We start from the raw sequence: 25596 nt of genomic DNA, 5'->3' as shown, positions 1-25596 counted from the left end.
TCATCGCAGCATGGAAAGGTACCCAAAGGAGCTGGAAGGATCATCCAAAAAAGCAGTGAAGACTTTCAGAGGAAGCCGGGGCAGAGAAAGCAAGTGTAGCCACAAGTGTTTGCCAAACTAACCCCCAAACCAATGAAATGTCTGCTCTTCTGCCAGTGGCTATGGAGACTCTCACTCACTTGAAAATCTTTGACTTGGGCTCCTGGGTATGTCAATGACTCCACTGAAATTATATTACTGTTTTCATAAGCTATTTATTTCCTGTTAATACCTTGGAAAAAATTTTAGAAGAGACATAAATGAAGACAGTATTGCAGCTTGGCAAGTTCACTTCAAAATTCATTAGTGCTCTTTTTCTATTTTCCTTTGCAGAGCTTTGGTGCCTGTCATCAATAGTCAAGGGGGGAGTTGAGGCCTCTTTTGTTTGATTCTGATCCTACAGAGGAAAATCCTACTGGCTTCAGTACACTAGGCTTTGACCCTTGAAAATTATTGATTTTCCCCTAGGAAGCTGCAACTTTAAAATATTCTGTACTGATACATTTTTAAGTCTGCCCAGATGTAAAATGTTGACATGAATTAACTTGCCTTTTTGAGTACCTGAGACAGAAAAAAATTCCCAATTAAAGAAGATATATTCTGTATTAGTCTTTCCTATCTATTGTGATTCAACCCATATGATCAATCTATTTTCCTTCTGTCATGGATTGCAGAGAACATTCAGCTGTGGTGATTTAACTTAATGCTGTGCTGTGTTTGTACAGAAACACTGCACAAGGGAGATTCCAAAGGGATTTTAGCTACCCTCTTCTAACACAGGATTTTTGAAAAACACTACTTGGCCCTAGGCAAAAGAATTTCCTTTTGGCATTTTCTTTTCTCCAATGAAAACACAAAAAGTGGAAGTTAGATAGTGCTGCTATTAGAGCTTTGTTGCAATGAGAGAAAAAGTGGTGTCCACAACAGTATGGACACAGCAGCTGAGAGACAGCTCCTCTGCTAGATCTTCATTTGATCAGCTTTTTTCCTAGATTTAGGTCTTCATGGAGCTGATCCATCTCTTGGACCGTTCCTAGCACATTCCACTTCCATTTCTTAGAATCCTCTGCATCATTGGGAGTTTGGGAGGGCAGAGAGCAAGCAATGACAAACGTTTGGTGTTGAGATTTTTGTGTTTTAAATGTCAGTTACTCAAGAAATGCTTGGAAATTTTAAGGTTTGCTCAGAGTGGATTTCTTATGGAAATAAAAAGATGAAGACAGAACCTGTCAAAAAATCCATAAGCAGAAAAAGCCACCTATACTTGCCCTTGGCTACAAGCTGAATGGAGTAGGAGCACCAGAACACAGCAGTTCTGTTTCGTGCACTCACTAGAGCCAGTGAAAAGTGTTAATATTTTCATAGAAAACATTTCAAAATAATCTCCCTTCTGCAACAGCTTTTGGATTCTCAGGGTTTTTTTTCTGGTTTGTGTTTTTTTCCCTTGCTGTCCTCCCATTTCAACTTTACTGGTGCAAGAGAAGAGAGTAGAAGGGTGGCAAGTTATCTAGCTAACTAGATACATAAGTAGGTATCTTGCAGTGAGAGGGCTGTAAATATGATTTAAGTTCATCAGGCCTGTTGAATTGAAATGTAGTTTTCAGGTTTCCTCCCATAAACTCAGCCCATGCCAGGCTCATGCTTGGTCCCTGTGACTGACACGCCGTGCCAAAGGCACTCACACATCTGTGCCCAGGCAGCTGGGGGCACAGTGTGACACTGTTTGCTGCCCAGCAAAAGAATGTGCTCCTGCTCCATTGCAAACACAGAACAGACTTGTCTCTAAACAGGCTGTTTATTCTTTTGACTTGCATTTGTCACCTGTATTTGTTGAATTGTAACTTAGTCTTGTTTCCATTTACTTCTCCTTTGTGCTGTGCATAGAGAAAGCAGCAGTGGGTCCTTGAACAGTTCCCAATTTTCATTAACAGTTCTCTAGTTTCTGTTCCTAAGAAACTATGTCTACTTAGGGTTTAAAGAATTGGCTCACTCTTTTCCTTTAATCATTTAATGCAGTATTCTGATTGCATAAGGTAAGAAAGTCATAGAGCCTTTCTCTTCCTCTGTAAGATTTAAAATAGAGCTACTATTTCAAGTCACTCCTCCTGAGGGCAAGGCTTTCTGTTTTTAAAAGCTGGCTCTTACTTTCAGATTTTCTTTAGAGTTCAGTATTAGATAACTCTCAAACCCAAACTGAAGTCACACAAGATTTTTTTTTTTCTTCTATGTACTGCCAAATAGATATTTTTTTGCATTATGGTTGTCCTTTGCACCTTGAAGGGGTAATATGCACTAGAGGGTGGCTATTTTAATTTCAGAATTTTATAACTGAGGCAAATAGTGTAATAAAACCAGCATTAAACTTTGATAAACTTGAGACAACTCTGAAAAAATTAGTTTCTTAACAGAAGACTTCCTAGTGTATGTTTGGACTACCATTTAAATGGCCAATAAAATTTTGGCCATGAGCCCACTTCCCTCCTTCTCCCTCCCCCCTCCCCTCCTTCTCCTGGTGCTGCAATTTACAGAAGCAGAAAGAGGAAATCTGCTGATGACGTTTTTCCAACTGAAGAACAATTTTTGCTTGGTGTTCCCTGTAGTGTTCTTTGCATAACTTTCTCATTTCTACTCCTTTTTTTACATGATGGCAGAAAGAACTGGTTCCTGCAAGCCTTGGTGTGCCCGTGCTTGCTTTCCTGCAGAAAGAAGAGCAAGATGGAGGCTGAGGACGCAACTGCAGAGTTTTTAGCCAGGGTTCCAGGTAGTTCTTAGTGCCATGTTGTACCACATACTCACTTTTGTGAGCGCTGGGTACACTGCCAAGGGCAGAGTCCAGAAACTGACTCTGTTGAGACTACTGTCTGAATACATGCTTAAGTTATTTCTCACAAATCTTTAAGGAAACAGGCACATAGCACAGGGACACTTCCACACTGACACCACTTCCATCAGATGGCCTCAAGATATTTTGCAAGGCATTTTTGAGAGAGGAATAGGCCTTTAAAAACTGACAGACCACTACCCCAGAAGCTGTAGGTTTGCTGGCATTTCAGCATTCAGTGGCCCTTCCTGATAGCTGACAATATTAGATGTTTTAGAGGACAATGAAAAACATTTTGTAAAATAATAGTTTATTTCTTTTTCAAGGAAACTAATAATGACTAAGTCATTGGACGAAATCCACTAATCCAAAACTGACAAAATATATTGCATGGACATATCAATGTCAAAATAACAAAAGTCTCCCTCTCCTGACTTTCTAAAGTCAGGAAAGATTATAGACAGAAGGATTTTAAAAGTTCAGAGAAAAATGCTGGATGAGTGAAATGCTGGTGAGATTACATTTTTAAAAATGGAGAAATATTCCAAAACTGGTGAGCAGTAAAATTGGCTTATTTGGCAAACAACAGAAGAATAAACCTATTTTGCTTATTGCACTTCTTTGTCCATAATTTGATTCCAAGAAGGCTGAAAGGAGGGAGATATACCTTAGTAGCACAAAATGCCCACTATATGCAGGGACTTAGGGGTTCTTTATGGCATTACTGAACCTTAATTCTCTTAATGTTAAGAGATGATGTGGGCAGGCAGAGTTGATGGGAAGGATCCGAAACATAGCCCCATTTCTACTAGTTTCTATTCACTTCTGAATGATATCCAGCATGTCAGGCTCAGGTTACTGTTCCCAGGCTCTCCCTGCTATCTCTTTTTCCTTCTTTAATTCAGTTAATCTTTCTCTATTCTTGCCATCTGTTTAGTTAGTCTGTCCTAAACTGTTTCTTTTGCAACACGGCTGCAATCCTGCTACCAGCAAGATAACCAAGAGCTGCCTTTGGCAGCCCAACACTAGTGTAAATTTTCCAGGTCTCAGAGTGGCTGATAAACTTTCTGATACATTTTTTTCTTTGTCTAGCAGCAAGCTTGGAGGAAGTAGAATAAGAAAAACACTCTGTGGCTGTTTTGCTGTCCTATTCTCCCTCCCTTCATAGGATTTTTTTTTCTTGTCTTGTCCTCAAGAAACTAGGAGTCAGTTTTAAGTACGAGTCAAAAAATTAATCTCTTTTCTGTTCCACCAAAGGGACAGTTAACACCATAAAAATTCAGGAAAAGGGAGTAAATGAATGTTCACCAGAACTTGCTGCAGCTAAATGGAAAGGAAAAAAAGAGGGAGGGTTAATTCCATTTCCTTCTTTGCCCAGGTTTCCAAAAATGTCCGAGTGATTATTAGTGGTACTGTTTGTCACCACATCATAAAAGAGAAGATGATGTTAACACCTGTGAATCTCTATGCCCAAGTGCTTCATTGGAAGGAAGTCAGAGCAAATGTCCTTCCTCTACTGCTGCCTTCTTAGCTGACTGCCTGTTACTGCTTCAACCAGTACCCATGGCAGAATGCATGCTTCTGCCTCAATATGATATTTTAAAAGGCAGTTAAATGCTCTGGCATCTTCATAAGAAAATTTCTCACCCTCAGATTGTCCATGATGAAGCGGACAGAACTTCTCAGCCACTAAGTGGCATTTTATGGCAATGGAAATTTGGCATTTGTACCTGGTTCAAATATGTTCCCTTGAGTCTGTTTCCTTTTAGTGAACACTTCATTTTACTTACTTTTTCATCGAGTTCTGCTGATGACAAAACGAAGCAAGGAAGGCTGACTGGAAAATTGGAATTCCGTTTCATTAAACTGCTTCTAGTTTCAAAATTTGTTTCTGTGTTCATGCGAATGCAATCCGCGACCTTTCCACTGGAAACAAAGCTCTGCTCTGTGACAAAGCCCCCAGAGAAGGTTCACTGTGGCTGCACTCCCCAGGAAAGGACGAGACTCCTCTCGAGAGCTTTCACTAACCAGACTGGGGTTGGAAACTTGGTTTTCCATAGCTGGGAGAAAGCCAAGGCCTTTCTCTTAGCTTGTCTCTCCTTCCCTCTATATATCATCTGGAGAAACTATTTTGCCAAATTTTGGTGAACTGACATTTCAATGTTTGACTGCTGCAACAAAATGACATTTTTGGACAAAAAAAGAACTGTCAAAAGATTCTTAATGTTTTATAGCTGAGTGCCCAAAAAACGTTCTCTCTACAATTCATTACTGTATAATCTTTTGAGAAAAGAAGCAGCCCTCTAAACTTTCCTCTCATCAGTTGCACTGAAAACAGCACTCCAGTCTTGGTGCTTAAGAATCAAGGCTTTTATGCCACAACTTTGATGACAACACAAATATAGAAAAATTAATTGTCAGCGTAACTTTTAAGAAAACTGAACTCTACAATAAGCCCTACTCATAATCAAAATTTAGACTCACTTTTTTTCTGAGTCTTTTTTTATTTATTTTTCTGCAGTAATATTTGCAGAATACTTGAGTTTCATATGCATAATTTAGCATGGAAAAAAAAGTGAACAACTGAGCTGTAGGTGACGCTTGGGGCAGAGACAGTAAAATGAGATCTTATTGTTTAACTGGCAATATGGCCTGTCTACCTCTGAGAGCAGAAAATGTACCCCCAAGTATACTGTGACAAGGCTTTAATCAACATAAAATGGAACTGCCACTGAAAACATGGATCTCACACTTGATGCACTGTTTCCTTCTCTTCCTACCATCTCTTTTCTATATGGCCCCACACAAAGAACAGGACAGTTTTAGCTCTTCTTCTCCCTTGACCTTTTTCATCACATGTGATAGGAAAAGTGAATGGATCAGAGCTGGGAATGAATAAGCTGCTGGAGATGATCAGAACAATATTTTTTATTGCAATGGTGATGTCATTTTAAGCAGAATTACAGCATTTGCTGCTATGGCTCCTGCTAAGGTCACCAGGAGCCATGAATTTCGCTGTAACATTTGGGTTATGGGGAGATCTGTTTTTATGACAATTGCCTCTCTGTTTGCACTACAACAAAAAGAAAGCGTATTTGGACCATCCTGAGAACACCCATCTTCCTGAAATGGAGCAGATGGCCCTGGACTCTTTAATTGATGCTTGGCACACCCCAGGCTGGGCTGTATTATATCAAAGGTAACCTCTGGCACACACACTGCAGAATGGGATGTGCAGCACAACACTGGATTTCACTCTCCCATCAGAATTCAGACAATCCACATACCTATTATTTCTTCAGCTATTGGGAGTGGGATTTACATGCTTAAATTTCTCAGATTAAGAAAAAAAGCCTATTTTTTTAGTTTTGACTAAACAGCATTGTTCCTCTAAAAAACCACACAAGACATAAATAAAGACATAAATGCAGATGAACTGTTAAGTAATTTGCAATAGTTTGAAATACTTATATTCATACCATGCTTGTAGACTTTTTTTCACTGGAATATATTTTGCCCTCGTTAACAAAGATGCTATTCCATTTAAGTCAACTGGGACTTCTCTGGTCTATCCCAGAACAGAACTGGAGCCAAGATATGAATCTTACTCAGTTCATTAGACTCTCCAAAGCCGTAGATTAAATAAGCAAGTATGTCACTAAATCTGTTCAGCATTAAAATGATACAAAATGTATTTTTCTTCTTCCAACTAAATAGTTTTCTTCAAATTTGAACCAGATGGAAACACAGTGAGTTATCTGAGATGAGCTCATCTGGACTTCTGAGTGGAATGTCCGACATTTGGTCACACATCTTGAGATGTTAGCTAAGGTCTGAATGGGGAAATTTTGATCATCTTGTGTTTACTCTTGTGGATAGGCTCATTAGCTTCAATGGGCAACAAGAAAAACACATGACACATGCACAGGCAATGTAAGACCATGCAGGACATGGTTCTATATGAAATCTCTCAAATGTGGTTCACATTCCAAAGAAAATTGTCCCTGAAAAGTCCAGCAAACACAATAAATAAAAGCTCAGCATCAAAATCAGTTAAGAAATGTGGAGCAGTTCTTATTTTTCTATGTCTTCCATTAAACCTGCTTTTGCTGTATTTGTCTGGAGGATTAATATTTCAGGGGACACGCTGACTTGTAAGTTTTCTGTGGAACCAGGCATACTGTTACCATTTGACTAATTTTAAAAAGCAGGCATGTACATTATTTCTTGTAATAGTAATTTTTGAAAAACCCAAACTATGAGGGAGTTTATAAATGTAGAGCACCAGATATTAAATCCCCTTGCTTTCAGGGTTAAAACCAAACATTTCCATTGAGAGCTCACTCCCACATGGCAAGACAACCAGGAAACTCCATGTGGTTCATTCTCCATGTACAGTCACTTTCTGTGTCGGGTACACCAAGTGCTGCAGTCAAACAGCTGCTGTGTTCAAGAAGTACCTGTGCTTTATTAGCCCAATCAGGCTAATCTTGCCTCACTGAACTCAGGAGAGTTCTGCTGTTGCTTTCACTGAGGCAGGAATTTTACCTTTACTCAAGAGCCTAAATATTAAATGTGTTAGGCTCCCACATTTTCAGCAAAGAAAATGATACCCCAAAGTACCTACTCTATACTATTATGCACATTCAATTTTTACACAGTGTGTGATGGCTGCTTCAGGCTCATTTACCAGGCTTCCTGGTAAAATGGATTAGCATAGGTGGAATTCATTTCTGTGAGAATTAAGGTGCTTCTAATATTTAGATTGAACAGGTTTGGTTTTTTACACTGCATTGAACTGGGGCCAGCATACTTTTAACGCGCAACTCTCCTGACTCCCATGAGCAAGCTGGAAGAGTCTGTTCTGTAGCAATGAAGAAAATCTGTATACCTGAGAGAGATTTAGCAGCCATCTGTCTGAAAGTTTTTCTAAACTATCCTACAGACTTTTGGGTTTGTTTTTTATTTTTTAAACACTTTGTATCGTGGTCCTAATCAGAATGGCCTGAGTTTATTCTTCCTATGACTCCACTGCAGTTCAATAATTATTTTGTATTTATTCTTTCCCTCTTTTGGAAGGAAGATAGTGAAAAGATCTGCATTTAAACAAACTTCAGGCTCATAAGATAGCTTTCTATCCTGACGAATTCAGAATTTTATGGTTTGGGGTTGTTTTTAAATCAAAATCAGATACACAAAATCTGATTTGTATTGGCTAAATTCCAATGTATTTCTCTTGCCTGATGTTTCCCTCTGGCTAGCCCTGCATCTTCAGCTGTGTGCAGCCAAGAGGAATCACCAGCCATGGGGATTTTAGTTGAATTTAACTGAATAAATCTGAGCCCTGATGCCTTCATTTTGTGACTTTCTTTTTTGATAGCCCCAAAGTGTTTGACAGACACTTAAAAGTTTGTGGGCCAAGATTTAGATTATTATTTGAACAGCAAAAGATGAAACAGACTATTCTGAAATATAAACAAATTTGCACACGAACTCAAAGCTGAATTTATCCAGCAGAAATGTCTTGGTAGGACTTTACAGACACCAGGAAGAATGAAAAATAGCAGGATGAAAAAAACATAAAATCATACTTACTGGAGATGTGGACATTCTCAGGATAATTAGTTACATATGTTTTGGTTGTGCCCTAGGGTAAAATAAGTTCTGGGATGAGGTAATAAATAAATTAAATGTGGTTTTGGAAATAGTTATCCCTCACTACCCAAAATGTCCACTGCTAAAAGAATTTGGAGGCAGCCAACTTTGGAAATCTGAAAGGACCACAGACACAATTTTTATAAGGGCAACAATACTGTAAAGAAGACGCCACAAAAACTGAAGTCAGCACAATTTTGAATGCTGCTGATTGATGTGCTGAGCTAATCTAATTGATAGATTTTGGAAAGATTTGTTTGAATAAGCAAGGTAATTTAGAAATGAGCTATATAATGTAGCCCCACTTAAAGTCATCAATTATTATAGCAGCAGCTGTATATATGAAATACTAGCTACATGTTTTGATCACATGGATGAATTTTATAAACACTGAATTGCTTTCTCCAGCCACCACCCTTCCTTTTTTTCCTCCATTTTTTAGAGTGGAAAATGTAAATACAGCTTAGTATCCCTTATCGTGTTGTATGTTCATTTGCTACTGTTATTCAGCCTTGCTTGCAGTACTTCAAGAGCAACCTTTTACTAACTGTGTCCTGCCCCTGTGATGAAATAGAGAACCTGCTTGACCCAACCAATCTGAAAAGACATATTTTAAGTCCTTGGCTAATCACTAGGCTTTTACTTAGGACAATATCAATTTTCAGGGGAAAAGATGGATTTCAAGTACTTGACAACATGCTATAGTTTTATCTGGTCTTGTAGAAGCAAGAAACAAATAAATTTGCTAGAGTCTCCTGAGGTGTTGGTAAACTGCAGAATTTCCTTCTCACAACATGTATAATTAGCCTCAGAACTTTTTCATCAACTTTCCAGAGGACTTCATAGAACTCTCACAATTTAAAATGTATTCTCTTGTTGGACAAAAATATTAATACTTAGTTTACAGTATCAAACTCATTTCTACATATCTTTGCTTCAGTTATCCATTTTAGCTCTTCTCATTCCTCCTTCCATTAGATGCAGGATGATTCTTACTTTGGGATGGCAGCTCCAAAGTAAGGACTCTCCCAGTGGAAAATAAGAATCAGCAAGTCCTGGATGTGGTGTATTTTTGCAATGCCCATTTAGCATTTTATTAAACAAATGGACAAATCAAGGCCTGTCAATTTACCACTCCTGCCCCTTTGTGTCAGATTAAGCCTCAACCAGTTTACCTCAGCCCAGTCCCAGGTAATGAAGAATTCAAATTACTCCAGCATGCAGAGGATTTTAGTCAGGGACTAGACTTAGGTCTCTTTCTTCTGAGTCAAGAGGTCACTAGTCTTTGGGTTCTTCCATCAGTAAATTTTAAAAACTCAGCAAAAAGATAAAAAGACAAATTAATTTCCTATTCTGTCTTTGCTGTTCTTCTGCTTTTTCCACTTAGAATGCAGGTGTAGGTTTTCTGAGGTGCACAGTATCCCCATCAGGCATCCCCTCCTGAGGCAGAGACAGAGCAACTGAAATATAGCAGAGGAAACCAATGGAAATGTGCCCTAAAATTTATTTGATCTTGGGCTGAGGCATGTAAATAAAAAGACAAGGAGAAAACGGAACCCAAAACCTGATTAGGATGTTTTGAAGGAGCTTTAGGAGGGACTGCAACCTGGAGAACTCAATATACTTGAACATTGTGGTCTTCCAGCTGCCAGAAAGGATGTGTCAGGGGACCCACACAAATTCCAAAGTGGCCTGTGTCATTATAGAAGCATTTTCATAGAATATCAAAGATACATGCTAAATCTAAAAAAGCTGCATGAGCAACTGTATTTTCTCAACTGCATTTAGCAACACAATCTGTCTAAAGCCATTAAAAAATTATCTTTTAAAAGCAACAATTTTCTGTTCTAGCATTGTATTTCTGAAACACATTCAAGGATGTTAGAGAAATAGGAGGTATTTGGGTAGAGGTAATCTGGACTCTGTGCACCAGTGGGTGCTCACAAACACACATTAACCACAGCTGGGGACTGGAATTAAGTTAGAGTTAAGCAATTTTCTACAGAATTGCATTTTACCATGGTAGGAAGGAAATAATTTTAATCACATAACTAAAACAAGTATCATTTATTTACTTCTTTCCATAATGATGTGTCAGTGTTCGTAGACCTTGTTGTGAAATCCTGTGCTCTGAGGAGCAGCAATTTTTGTAATAACTGGTAGAACTTAAGGATCAGGATTCATAGATAAATCAGGCAAATCAGGCTTCATAGATACTAGATAAAGGGCTGTGCATTGTAACATTAATAATATATTAAAAGTTAATAATCCTCTTGATCTTATACAATAAAAAATGTAGGGCTGTAGCACAACTCATACTGATTTTTTTTTTGTTTTTGCGTGCTGAGAGCTACTGCTGTAGTTGCACCACCAGACTGCCATTCAAGAGATGTAGGGATAGCCACATGTTTCCTGTGTGATTTCTTATACATTGCCTAATCCTGTGTCTTAACCCCTCATCCATGAAACAGAATTATTCTCTTGTAGCACAGGAATGTCTATTAAAACACATGCATTAATGAGCAGGTAGAGTGGCAATAAAAACTCTAAAATGGCCATTAGGAAAATGTCAGAGTGAAAGCTCTCTGTATTCATATTTGTAATTTATTCCTAAGTTCAGGCCCCTCCACATTTTCTGCAGACCTCTGCTAATACCCCACGGGTAAACTTATTAATTTTCTACTTAATTCCCAAGAGAACATTACAAAAACACTTTGTTTGTCTAGATAGTCTTTTATCAGAATAATTTTTTTACTATTTCTTTCAATTTGTTGTGGATACCAATAAAATGAAAAAATATATCAAAATAAGGATCATCATCTAAGAAATTAAGTATCATAGAAGGAAATAATCCCACAAAACTTTGTACCCTTCAACAATCTTTACCAGTGATAAATGTATTGCTGAAAATTTGATTTGTCCAGTGTGAAATTCAGATATGTTAGAGATTAAATTGTCGGTCACTTAATAGGTAGGAAACCTGTAAATGGATTATAGCAATGCCTCCTTTAGGAGTTTCCAGTAAAAAAAGCTCTGATTAAGCCCTGAGTGTATTGGAGCAACTCTTTTCATGATAGATAAGGAAAATGGAGAGGCGAAGAGTGAGGAATGATGTAAGATTGCTCAACTGCTCCACGTGGAGCGAGTCTGCCCTAGTGCTGAGGAACCATTTGAGGAAGCTGGGAAATGGAGAAGGGTGTGGCTGGTGAAACCCTGTCTCTCAGAGCCATAACCACATGTTTAAAATAGCATTGGAAAAATACACTCTGGCCCATCTTTGTTGTTTTTGAGGGCAGTAAACTCTCTACACAAGTCCTTTAAAACAAGCATGCTTGCACAAGGAGGACTAGGAGCCATCAGTGGCATAAATCATGTCCTTCTTTTCCACACTTCTCTCAGTTCTAGGTAAGAAGTAGTTCCCAAAGGCTCCATGTAGTTATTGTCTAGCTGAATTATCCCTGATGCACAGTGACAGAAAATATTTATCATTAATTCCACAGAAAACAAAAGAACAGAGAACAGGGAAAATCATTATTTACAATAAAAAGGTATGTGTGGGCTTATGCATCATGGGTATTAATAGGTCATAGTCAGGAGTAATATAGTGTTCTGGCACAATAAGTTTCCCCTTAAGGAAACATTTGATTTAGGCAAGGCAAGAGATTTTTCAATTTTAAAGAAACAACAAAGAAAGACATGTAGCTAAAGGCAGTAACTTTACTAAAGGTCTCTTTCTAACCAGTTACTTAAATAGAGAGGAAGTAGACACTCAGCTACCACAATCACAGCTACCATATGATTTTGATAAAATGCTTCAGGAGACAGCAAAATGACAAAATGAAAACAAAAGAGATACTCATTTATGATCTATCTCAAATGAAGTCTGAAGGCCTTTATGTCACTTCATGCTAACCCCTATTTCAAAATTGTTCAGAAGGCCCTTTCCATAGGATGGCAGTCCCACATGTAGGATGCTGAGTCACTTCTGAGTAGCCATGCAAGAAACTTCTTTCCTACTTATGTAGCAGCTTCTTCGTTTTAAATGTTGATTTAAGCTGAGATGTGATACCAAGGCTTATACCCTGGCATGACACTGGGATTTGAGATTTTCATTGTAAGGAGTCAGTGCAGTTGTTTGATCAGTTACTAAGACATGGAGTCCTGAATATACAGGTACAAGACAGCAAGTCAAATAACAAAAAATATTGTCATGCCTTGTCTCAGTGTGGCAGATTCTTCTGCATTAAATACAGACTTTATGTATTTGTCAAGGTCACACAATCACGGAATGTTTGAGGTTGGAAGGAATCTCCAGAGGTCATCTGGTCCAACCCACCTGCTCAAGGCTGGGCCAGTTTTCCAGGACCATGTCCAGATGGCATTTGAATATCTCCAAGGATCGAGACTCTACAACCTCAGGGCAAACTGTGCCAGGGAAACAGTATTTCCTGACCTTCAGAGGGTTTGTGCCAGCTGTCTCTAGTCCTGCCAGTAGGCAGCATTGAGAAGAGCCCGGTGTCCTACTCTTAGCATCCTCCCATCATGTATTTATATAGAGTGATGAGAACCCTATGTGCCTTGTGTTCAGGCTGAACAGTCCCAGCTCTCTCAGTTTTTCCTCACAGGATACATGCTCCAATCCCTACATCAAATCCATAGTCTTTCACTGGACTCTCTCCAGTAGCAGTTTTACAATAAGCCTCCTCTTAACTGGTCAAGCTGAGGAAGAACTGTGTGTCAAGTTCCTTGAAAAAAATGTAAAGTCTCCTTCACATGAGGTCCATAATGATAAGTTAAAAATTAACTGTCAGGAATGTGTATGGATACCTGATCCTGCATCAGTGCTGAGCAGTTTGAGGTCCAAGTTGTTTCCTCCCAACCATTTCTATAATGCCTAGGTAAGAGCTTCCTTTCTCCACTGGAAGCCAGTTCTTAGGCTGAAATACTCCTGATACATCTTCCTTATTGGGCATGCATAGGCCAGTTGAAGGTGGATGAAACCACTTCCAGCACTAGTGCTTCTAGTTACTTCTGACTTCCCAGTGAGCAGCATCATGTCCCCAGGCTCACAGGATCCCAGCCCACTAACCCACCTCACTGAGGCTGCTTGAGCGTACACTCTCCTTCTTATCCAGAGAATCATCATAGAGAGACCATTTCACCTCTCTTGCACCTCTTTTACTTTTGCCTTGATTTATTGATTACATATCAGAGTTCAGGAAGAAAATATTTCATACTACTTTGCAGACTTCTCATGTCATCTTCTAAGTTTCTGTGCATATTGATCTCTCATTACAGAAAACACAGTTTGTTTTGGGGAGCTCACAACTAATTCTAGCCTCATAATCAGATATGAATATTTCAGAAGGGAGAGCCTACCAGATAATCCAGAATACTTCAAAGACACCCTGACAGGAGCCAATTCAAATAATTTTTTTGTTTAGATTGATCTGACTTGAGATTAGTTAGAATTGTTGTTAATAAACAGTGAATGACTTTATGCTGAATATTGCTGCCAGTTACTTCATTTAACTGTGCCCACAGTGAGATTTTTTTAAAAAGGTCTCACAGGAATAATTACATTCGCTCACTGTAAAAGGATTTCTTCTTGTTTCTTCTTCTTGTTTTGTACACCTACAGCCAGTTCAGGCATTCAGCTTTGAAACTCTTCTTGGTCTGACACTGCCGGTTCTCAACCACTGTCACCCAAGCTGTGTGACAGCAAAGGCTGCCATTCAGATCTCTAGAATGCTGCCTTTTTTATTAATTGAATGTAATATAAGGGTTACTGCTACAGTACTATTGCAGTAGTCCCAGTGTGTATTATGATGGTAACCTTTCTGATATGCAAATAGAAATAAATTAATATCACAGTCTAAAGGGGTTACAGCATCTCCCTATGGTCCTCTGGTTAGGACCCAAACCCTGTGGCAATTACATCTGTATTCTCACACTCATTCCCGCTGTTCTGACTTGGATCAGTCTTCAAACATTTGCATCCTTCAGTTTCATCATTTGTGAAATGACACTTTTGTAAACCTTCATAATGTTTGTGAAAAGCTTTGAAATAATGGGTTTAGAAGACACTACCAAACCCCAGAGTTAAGACCTTCATTTGTTTGACTGTGATTTACCTAGGATCTATGTGTTTCACCTAGAGATCTGGTAGACTCATGCCCAGGGTAGCTGAACTCAGGGAAACCTGAGCCCATCCTGCTCATATTCCAACTGGCCAGCTGTGGGGCAGCTGTGGTCTGCAAGCTAAGCCACCATGTCCAAGCTGAGATACCCTGTGTTAGCATGGGCCAGGACTTTCAGGAGCCTGACCATTTCACTTAGATCAAAGGACTCTTGGGCTGTCTAAGCCAGCACAAAGAACCTGGAAATATTCATAGAATCATAGGATAATGGCATATTCTGAGTTGGAAGGGACACAACAAGGATCATTGAGTCCGACTCTTAGCCCTGCAGAGGACAGCCCTAAGAATTACACCCTATGCCTGAGAGCATTCTCCAAATGTTTCTTGGAGTTTGGCTGGTTCTGTGACCACTTCCCTGGAGAGCCTGTTCCAGTGCCCAGCCACCCTCTGGGGGAAGAACCTTTTCCTGATACGTAACATAAACCTCTCCTGACACAGTTTCAGCCCATTCCCTTGGGTTCTGTCACTGGTCACCAGAGAGAAGAGATCAGTGTCTGCCCCTACACTTTCCCTTGTGAGGAAGTTGTTGACTGCTATGTCTCCCCTCAGACTCCTCTTCTCCAGGCTGAACAGACCAAGTGACCTCAGCCACTCCTCCTATATTCAGTGTATTCCCCATCTCCAGGCAGGTATGGTTATTGTTGAACCACTCAGTGTAATAATTTTGCATCTCACAAATAGTAGGTCCCTATTTTTTCTTATTCACAAATCCACTTCCCCACAGTGCTAGTTGGGTAGGTCACTGCATCAGAATGGATTCATGGATTCTCAACAGAGAAGACAAAAATGCATTTTGCCTCCCTTTGGATGAGAGGTCAGACTCTTTGTCATTGGAGAGGAGAGCAAAAGGCAGAGGTGTGGCAAAGACTGAGGGCAGAGCTCTCATTACTCATCCTGACATTGGAAAGGCCCTAAGCTCAACAGCTCTGCCCTCCGGCTCATCCTTGCCAGATCCACAGTGACAGGCCAAGGAGCAAGTCCTCCAAGAGACTGAGGAAGCTGCAGAGCCTTTTTTGCTGTCACCAGACACCTGCCACCCCTGACAGGGCTCTGCTTTGCCCTGACTGAAGCCCTCTGCAAACAGAGGTGTCCCCAGTGTCCCCAGTGCCCCCAGCAGTGACGGGAGTGTGGCCCTGGAGCAGTGGCAGCCATGGCTGTGGCAGGGAGGAGCTGCTGCTCTCCTTGTGGGCCGAACCCTTGGCCCTGGCAGGCCTCAGTGCCAGCTCCTCTGAGAAGGGCTTTAGCAGATCTGTGCAAGCAGTTAGGCCATGAACCGCCTCCAAGGAAACTTTCTCCTAACCCTCATTAGTAGTTAGAGGTTGGCCACAAAGCAAGGAGCTTTACATTCTCAGACTTACAGACACCATTCTGACGGACGGCCCGACAGGAGCCAACCCAAAGCAGATCCATGGCACTGTGCTGGGCAGTGTGGGCGCCCTGGTCTGCGTGAGGCACCAGCGCCGCAGCTCTGCACGGCATTGAAACGGCTTTATCTTTTCTAAGCACTGCTCTTTAGGAGATTAAAAAAGAAATTTTTTTAATCTGAAGCCAAAAATTTTGACAAGACTTCAAATTGCCCTGTAACCAAATCCAGACAATCTACTAACATTTGAAAATTAAATCTGTTATGAAAAGTAATTTATTTTTAGTGGTTTAAACGTATTGTTATTGACATTTTGTGCAGTAGTTTAGAAATGCTGTCTAAAAGGATGTGTAATGTACAATGCTGTCAATATTCTACTAGTTGATTCTCATATTTTATTTTATAAGTGGACAGCTGTGTCTAAATCAAGAGAGAAACCCTTTACAGATTGGGAAGCCTTCTGTTTGTACTGTGACACATTTTTTACAGAGTATTTCAACAGAATTTCCATTCTACAGGAAGTTTCAAACTGTTTTGTTTCTGAAGGAGAGCAATTTGCGAAGTGACAATATTTTCCATGACAGGGAAATCCCAGTTTTTAACTCATTTCTGTCCCAAAGCAAGGAACTGTGTGGGTTCACTCTAACTCCTAGCCCCAGTGCCGCTTCTTGCATTACTTACTGTTGCTTTTCAGCACAGGATTTATGTCTCCAAAGTTAGCAGGTATGATTCTGAGTACAGGATTAGGAAAATTTCATAAAATGAGCATGCCATATTTTTGGAGGTCTCTCTCTCCAGATCAGAATCACAGTCTACAGCCAAAGTCATAGCCCAAGATTTTATATTCTGTGTAACCAAGCCCTGCATTTTCCAAGTCATAAGAGTTATTACGAGCTGGTTTTAAAGGGAGTTGGGTCCTGAGCTGTGTAACTAATTCTCAGATCCTTTTATTTGCATGAACAGCTTCATCTGTAATCATACTTGCACCGTATGCAAACTCTTGTTTGCAATTCACATAAATTATTAATTCACAGCTTAAGTTGCACATTTCCTCTATTAGTCACATTTCTTGGAGGCTTCTCATTACTACAGCATATGGAAGTCTTCTTTCCCTATGGTGCTGTGCAGTGATTAATTGTGGGAATCAAAAGATATGTAAAAGATATAATTTAGGACCAAACTCAACATAGAAATTTCCCTAGCGCAAACCCTGTCAAGCAAGCAAGAGAGTTGCTGAAAGTTTACATTGCTACAAGCTTTTTCAGTGTTTGGAGACAATGTATTTTCATCTGGTCCAATGCTGAATGGACAACAGGAGTATGAGAACTGTGTGTAGGGCCTAATGACTGACTGAGAAGAGCTAATGGCTCAAACACAGTTGAGGGTCATTAATTGTGGGCAGTCATTAATTCTCAGACAACACCCAGTGTCAGAGCTGTTACTCTTATTAATAGTTGTTTAAAATCTTGTCTATGAATGTTTTTAGGGTTAGGTAGTTATAGTCAGCACATATGGGGCATTTCCAGAAAATTAATGCTTTGTATGTTGGGCAGATTGCTTATGTCAGCTCTCCCCATGGCTCTCATTTGCTAATACATTTTGAATGATAAATTGTGGTTTATGTTTTATACACTCCCAGTATTTAAGTTACATCTATTGATTTTCAGCAGCTTCTCTCTCTCTCTGTGTGTGTGTGTGTGCGCACTCACCTTTTACAGAAGAGAAACTCCATGTTGATATATCTGACATGACTTGTAACAACCAAAGGAAGGAATTTTAGGTAAATCACAAATTAAACCGAAAACTGCCCAGCATGTTTCAGGTTATGTGAATATGCAAGAAAAGGACAAAGGAAGGTAGAGCAAGCTGCTGCCAACAGCCGTATCAGCAAGATATTTTAAAGTCAGTTGCAAACATGCAAACACATTCCTGTTGGACACACTGCAGATTGCTCCAAGATGGGTACAGGACTGGTAAGAAAGTGCAAGTTCAAAGAATTACAAGGAGCTCAGGAAAATTATGTTGGCCTCCAATTAAAGCCTTGCCAATGATGACCTAAATAATGTTTTTATGGGTTGTATGAAATGAAGGTGTAGTTTCAGTTCCAATCTCAGTAAAGGCCTATTTGCATCACCTAAGTCATCATCAGAGAAGATGTTAATATGACTTCCTTATTGGGGAAGCCAAGACCTAAGGGACTATGGAAAATGAAGCTTCCTTTTCCTATTAGAGTTGTTTGCTCCAGGTTGAGTTGGAAAGATATTGGTAGTGAAACACAAAAATTATTCCTGTCCTATGTATGTTTCCCAGGTGTCTCAGCATGCTTACTTAACAGCTTTCGTGACTGCAAGATTCATTTTTAATGGGCATTTTAAAGAAAGAAAAATCTATTGGTTTTTGAGTATGACTACTAAAGCCAGCAAGCAGACATATAAAAAAAGAGAGCACATGAACAGCTGCAGATGTAATCCAGGCAGCCAAAAGACTAGTGTGAGCTTACTCTTCCAGAACTCAAAGCCTGCCAGAGGACACCCTCTCTTCTCCTTCTCCTTCTCCTTCTCCTTCTCCTTCTCCTTCTCCTTCTCCTTCTCCTTCTCCTTCTCCTTCTCCTTCTCCTTCTCCTTCTCCTTCTCCTTCTCCTTCTCGTCTTGCAGATCTATATATTTTCCCTACAATTCCATAGATTCTGAGGTTTTCCTCACATAAGAAAATAAAACTCAAGTTACTGGTAGGAAGGCTTAGAAGGCTTACTGAGACTAAAGTACTGTAAGAACAAGCCAGTCTCCAATATAACCTTATTAGTAATTTTGCTTCATATAGTGTTTTCTTTGAGGGCAGTACATTTTAGAAGTTTTAGATTGTTCTGTAGGGGAAAATTTTATCTTTTGCACATGGAAAACAGAAGGGTCAAGGAAAGAGTTTAATTTTCAGACAAAATTAGGTATTTAATTCACCCTTATAAAACATAGAGACAACTCTGCGAATCTGAGAGATGTGTATTTTCATGACAGAGAGACTGCCTCATCTGCAGATACAGTCGTGTATTTATGCACACCTGTTTGCACAACAGCTCAGATTCTTCATCTGACCACTGCGGTGAACTTTTCACAAGCAGGTCCCTCTGCGTAGGTGCATTTTTTGATAATGTGGCCTCTAAGTCTTTCTTCAGAATAGTTTTATGGTTTCCATGAACTTTGCTCAAAAATGTGCCAGAAGACTTCCAAGTAACAAACATGCTTTTGCAATTTACTGAAACTTTCCCCTTGTGTTCCAGAGAAGCAACCTCCCCATTAGTCACCAGAGAGACACATGAGCCAAGGAGGAAGGAAAAGGAATCAGCTCGTAAAAACAGTCAATTCCCTTCTTTAGTGTCTACACTTGGTCATTAAATAAAAAAAAGAAGTGAAATCCAAACTTTTTTTTTCCAAATGGGTCATTACTTCAGTGCAGATTGAATAGATGAGGACTATTTGCATGTTGATTTTGATCAGGAATTTTTGTAATCAGTTGCTTTTTTCTGCACTTCATACCAAGTGAGGGCTATTGTGCATTTGAGGTACTCTGCATCCTTCCAAAGGAATGCAGTCTCTCAGGTATATCTTTTTACGCTTCTTTACATGACCAGTGAACTATATTGCCCAATAAGCAAAGGGGTTGGAGTATGTTTGCCAGATACTAATTTTACTTAGAAAAAACCTGAGTCAAGGCCAAGGCACAAAGTTCATATCTAAATCAAATTCATTTTCCTCTAAAGATAGAACGTGTTGCAGTTTGAGGTTTCCAGCAGACTCCTTTTAAAAATGGACATTTAAATATTGCAGTGTTGAGCCTGCTTGAGTTCTAGGCCTGGTTCAGTTGGGAACTGTTAATGTAGATTTTGCAAGCTGTGTCTCATGGAAGGGTGAACAAAGGAGATTGTAATGTCTCTTCCGGCCTTAAGAATATGGCAGTCAAGTAGAAGTTGAATTTTCAAAGCAAACTGTCAGTTGATGCGTGATGAAATGGTAAATCCTGTTCATTTCCCACTACAATGCATTCAAAGCCCAAGAGTGACATTCAAACCTTACTTCCTGCAAGACAGTGCTGTACTTAGTAACAAACTGTGTAGTATGAGTTGTACACTTGTAACCCACAAATCCCCCTGCAGTTTTTCAATAGTCAGTGATAGGTAGCAAAACCAAGCACATGGCTCCTTTTTCTTGAGTTTTTCTCTGAAAACTTTCTCCACAAAGTCACTTGAAAGATTTTGGCAGGGGCAGGGAGAGGGGGTTAGCTCCTGGATGCTCATAATACTGAACTGTAGAAATCCATAAAATAATCAGTGTTACATTGTCAGAGCACGTACTTTCCACGCATCCTGGCCAGAGCAAATTCTGGAAGGTTTTCTGGTGCCAAAGTAGTTGAATTAAATTTAAGAATAGCTAAATTTAGCCATCCCTCCAGATCTCAGTTTCTGAGTATCATCTGGCTGCAAATGGGGGTGCAGAAGGACTCTCAGTCAAGGGTCAAGTTATTGTAAATCAGCTGAGGGCCTGGAAATACCTGGCTGCACACTTTTAGTTTGGCCAAATGCAGGGTAGTACAGCTTAGTTTAGCCATCTTTCCCTGCAGGCAAAGCTACACCAAATTGCCTTACATTTTCTGTGGGCTCGAAGCATTCACACTGGATTTACCACATTTCAGCTGACAGATGGCAACTTATTAAACTTCAGTATGCTGATGAATATTTTGAGCCCACAAGATTTCTGAGACTTTGAAAAGAGGTAATTCCTACAGTATGCTACACAGCTTCCACCTACACTGCTGACTATATGTTTGCAAATGCTTTGTGGGTATGAGATACCATATTTGCAAAACCAAGCAGACGTGGCACTTCAGTGCCTCTCTCCTCCCTCCTGCTTTAACAAATTAGCATCCTATTGAAACAAGCAAGCTGTTTGGCACAGTTGTAAGTGTGGTTACATAACAAGGCCAAAAAAAGCAGCTCCCACAAATCCAAACCACAGATTAAGTCCAGTTTTAGAAGATAATATGTACAGTAGTGACAAAGAGAATTAATGCCATAAGAAGGAACAACTCTCTGGCTCCATTACTCACAATAATTATGTGTAAAGGCTCATATGTAAACATTTCAAAATACAATAAAAATAGAGTATAATAGTCTGGATGGCATTTTCCATTTATATCTTTTCCCTATACCTATAAGCTCACACTGGAGGTAAGCAAACTAGTTTGTACTGGGCATTCTTTCATTCACCTAAAAGCTGACTCTAGAAGCAGTACTTAACAGCATTTTGTGTTTACATACACACACACACACACAAAAAAAAAGATGGAATAAGGAAAAGGAAGAAAGGCTGTAGGCTTCAGAACCAGTGTGTCTTGAACTTCTGGAATGGTCCAAAAAGTGCACCTATAGAGCCGTAAGTAGCCTTTGCTGGCCCAGAATACCACTGGGTTCCTTTCTCAGGCACACATATTTTAGAGACAGATGCACAGCCATGTTCCTCTACATGCGAGTACTGAGTAACAAGTGTTTGGAGATTTTTGGTACATAAAACATTCTTTTTCTCACTTCATTTGGGAAATGCTTCTCATTACCTTTTCCAGCAGTTTGAAATTAATCATGAAAGAACTGGTTGGCTGTCAGATAAGCTGAATATATGGGGCTCCTGAAATGTGTACCCTCAAGTGGAACTTGACAATCACCTAGAGGTTCTTTGCTGTTTACTTTGGTTTTGTAATTTTGCATCATCATTAATAATGAGGCCAAGAATGAAAACTAAAAGATGTGTTCTTTGTTCATAGAAATTAGAACAAGAATGACATATCTTTGGCTACACTCGAATGGAACAGTAGTTGAGAATATAATCAGAGAAAAGAACAAGAACTTTCTGAGACTGTAAACTATGATATACAGAGGCTTAATAAAGTGTCACATGTGTCTTGAGATTCTGGCCCTATTATGTGCATTTATTTCTTAGTCCCAGTGGTTGATGTAGGAAAAAATCTGCAACTACCATTTTATGAAATACTTGGTAGCTCTGGAATTGATTATGAATGACAACAAAGAGAAATGAGTTTCAGATATTCCAGAAATAGAGTCAGAGTTCTCATTAAAAACACACACAAAAAAACCCCAACAAAATAACCACACAAAAAAAAGACAACAAAAAAACAACACAAAAAAACCCACTCAAAAAATAAAGCAATCATTTGACCCAACCCTAAAGCTAAATTGTAGTACATGAAGCACAAGAATGAATTCCTTATTATTACCCTAATAGTTGTCTTAGATATGTAGGGAGCTTGAGTGGTGAGTAAGGACTAGACATCCTTGTCCAGGATAGTTTCTGATAATTTATGAGTCTACACAACTCTGTCTCTGTGAACAAATCACAGAATGAACCAATAGAGGGTGACCGCGTAGCTATTTAAAACCAGAATCTTCTAATGGACAGAGACCAATAAGAAAGTAGTATCTGTAAGGTTTTCACTGAAAATGGTCAAACAGAGAAAGCACTCTGGCTGAACAAGGTACGTGCCCTACAGATCTTATGCATGGGACAGAACACTTTGGAGTTGCTGATGGGAGTGAAACCAACACACCAATTTTCTGGTTTGATTAGGATGCTACCAAGCCAAAGTTTCACTACTGCTTTCTCAGTGCTTTGCAGTTTTCTTACCAAACAGGTCTACTTCAGAAAAGAATCTCATCACTGGAAAGGTCACTCACAAACAGAGTACAAATAATGCCTTAACCAGCAGCCCAATGCCTTGATGTTAATTGTTATCAACATGTAAATTCCAACCTGCATACACTGGTAGGTAATTCACTTAGTTCAGAGGTAGCTCAAGACCAATGAATCAGAGAGACAGAAGTAATCCTTTTAAAAGTGTTGCACAGTAAAACCAGCATAGGAAGTTGACTACAGAAAACAGCTCATCAAGCCAAGCAGTTTAATTACAGTGTTAGACTGAAGCCCTGGAATCTGTGAAGAATCATCAAGACACAGGACTGGTAAGATCAAGTAAATCCACGTAGGGAATAAATGCTTCATCTTTCAACAGATACTATTATCTATTTCATCCCATCCCATATCCACATGGCAAAGCTAATGAAAACTGCTAAAAAAATAAAACCATTAAAAAAATATGAATCAGTTTTGTGGCTTTCTGTATTGGTAACAATGCAGAAGAAGTTTGTCTGCCAAAGATGGAAATAGTGTCTCAGTCAGAGAGATTCACCTATCAAGCTCTTAGAAAAGTAAGTAGTTTTTCCACTCCTCAGGAAGGAAACATTATCCCAGTAGATGTCTGCAATTGCCATCTCATTTCTGGGCAAAATGATTAAAAACACACTAATCAGAAAATGCCAGCAGCATTCAAGTGCCAGCTTTCTGGAGGCCTCACAGTCAGGGTTCACATCAGGACACAGAATGGAGACTGCCTTTATTGCCACTCTGGCCATCACTAATATAGAAAAAACCCTGATACACCCGTACAGAGCCATATGTAGGAGTGCAATAAGCCATGAAAATGCCGGATTTAGGAAAAGGTGACCCTGCTCCTGGTACCTGCAATGTCTTGTTTGAAGCAGAGCTCAGAGTGGTGTATAATTGTATCTTCTATCCAGCCTTTCACCTGCAGGGTCACACATACCCCTTTTGTTAATCTCTGCTGGATACTCCAAGGTGACAGAGGCACAGCTGATAACATTGCAAGGACACTCATTCTCAACTGTTCAGCTATTACTATTATTGAAAAGACAAAACACCAACAGGAATTCAGCTCTTTGGTAAAGTATGGCTGACTGCCTCATGCTGAACTCCAACAAGACTGAGTCAGTGTTAGTCAGACTGGGAGAAATACTTTAAGGGCCTGAAAATACTCCTGAAACTTTAAGAGCTATCACAGCCATATGGTAAAACAGGGTACTGAGTGATGCCCTCATAGGTGTGGATGGCTAGAAAGCTCTTCCCTCCTTTGGTCTGCTGGAAAACTTGTTCCTTATTATTTAGTGAAGATCAACCCATACCTTGGTCAGATCAAAAATCAGGCAGCTCCTTTTGCTGTAGCAAAACAAATACAACTTTTAAGCACTGACACACTTCCTCTGTCCTCTTTCTAATGGACTCAGACCCCTGTGTCAAGATGTCCTTCCAACAGCTGTGGAAACTGGTTTGAAAACTGAAACTGGTTTGAAAACTTGCTCCTAATTTCTAAAGCAGTTGATGGACTGAACTCCAGGAACTAAAATTAAATCTTATCAACAAGCCTCTGCAACTGCTTTATCCTCTGCGCCAATGAAATCAATGCATCAAAACCTTCCTCCCCATCATGGATCTTGTCTCAAATAAAACTCAAACAAGTTTATAGGTCTGCAAGGAACTCTACCCCAAGCACTTAGAGTTTTCTAATGAGTATGACAATGTACCATGACATTTACTAGGTACTTTGATAATTTTTAGAGATAGCATTTGCACATCATGGTAATAGACAGTGATACTGATCCCATAAACAGCTAAGCTCAATATTGAGGAGGAATGAAAACAGGAACATAGGCAGTCAGGCAAAAGAGTGATGCTAACAAGAACAGCAGAATAAACATGGGAGAAGCTGAAGGAAAAGGAAAGCTTTTTTTTTTATTCTTGTGGAAAGAAGGTGGGCAAAAACAGAAAGGCAGAAGCACAAGCTTATGAAGATGGGTTTCTCAGCTGATTGTCCTAAATACTGCTTGGGTTTGTGGCAGATATAATGAAATTTTACGTTTCCACTAGGAAACTTGGATAGATTGTATCACTTTTAACATTGACCATCCTAACAATAAAAATAGAAAAGCAACAGCCTGTGTATCTGGGCCAGAGTGAATGGGATATTTTTCTGCCATTCTGGTGATACAGAATGGCTGGAATGGACCTTGAATGTGTCTCCATGATTTAACAACCTGGAATCTCAACTGACCTTTCCCCTTTTCCTTCTATTTTTTTTTTAACAGTTCCCCAGCAGTTCTCAAGAGGTGCTCCTTCTGCAGTGTGTACTAATGACCATTTCTGTGCTCCTAAGAATTAAGCACTGACTTCATTCCATGGAAAGTCTTTTTAAAAATGTGGAGGTGTGTGTGTGGGGAAGAAATTTCAAGTGATATTCCAAGCCCCTCCTCCCTGGCTCCAAAGAGTAATTACTCATCTGGAAAAAGAAACAACACTGCTATTTCAGTGTGGCTTAGGACCTTGTGCCTGGTTTCATGTTTCAGATTAATGCTTTCTGTGCCTTTTGGAGATTCAGAATAGCAAAAAAGCCACCCTTCTGAGAGAGCTGCATCTACAGATGCAAGGCCTTCTGGAGACATGTATGCCTTGCTGCCCCTTTCCTATTTTCCCCCATCCTATTGAGACACAGAGCTATTTTCCCTCCCACTTGCATGAACTTCTAACCTGCATCTACAAAGCCACATCTGTTCTTCCTGACCCTCTTTCCAGGCCTCCAGTTGCTCTGTGATGAATATTTAGTATTCT

At 39.7% G+C, this 25596-nt stretch overlaps 1 protein-coding gene across 1 annotated transcript in view; it reads right to left on the bottom strand.

The window, feature by feature from the left end:
- Positions 1–25596, bottom strand: part of RBPJ (recombination signal binding protein for immunoglobulin kappa J region) — a 138508-nt gene that overhangs the window by 91306 nt on the left and 21606 nt on the right. The gene's annotated exons all lie outside the window — the stretch shown is intronic.

This window comes from Zonotrichia albicollis, chromosome 5 (genome assembly GCF_047830755.1).
Source record: "Zonotrichia albicollis isolate bZonAlb1 chromosome 5, bZonAlb1.hap1, whole genome shotgun sequence".
In the NCBI taxonomy this organism is placed as follows: Eukaryota; Metazoa; Chordata; class Aves; order Passeriformes; family Passerellidae; genus Zonotrichia; species Zonotrichia albicollis.
The sequence above is the reverse complement of the archived record's forward strand: the minus strand, read 5'-3'. Positions and strand labels throughout refer to the sequence as shown.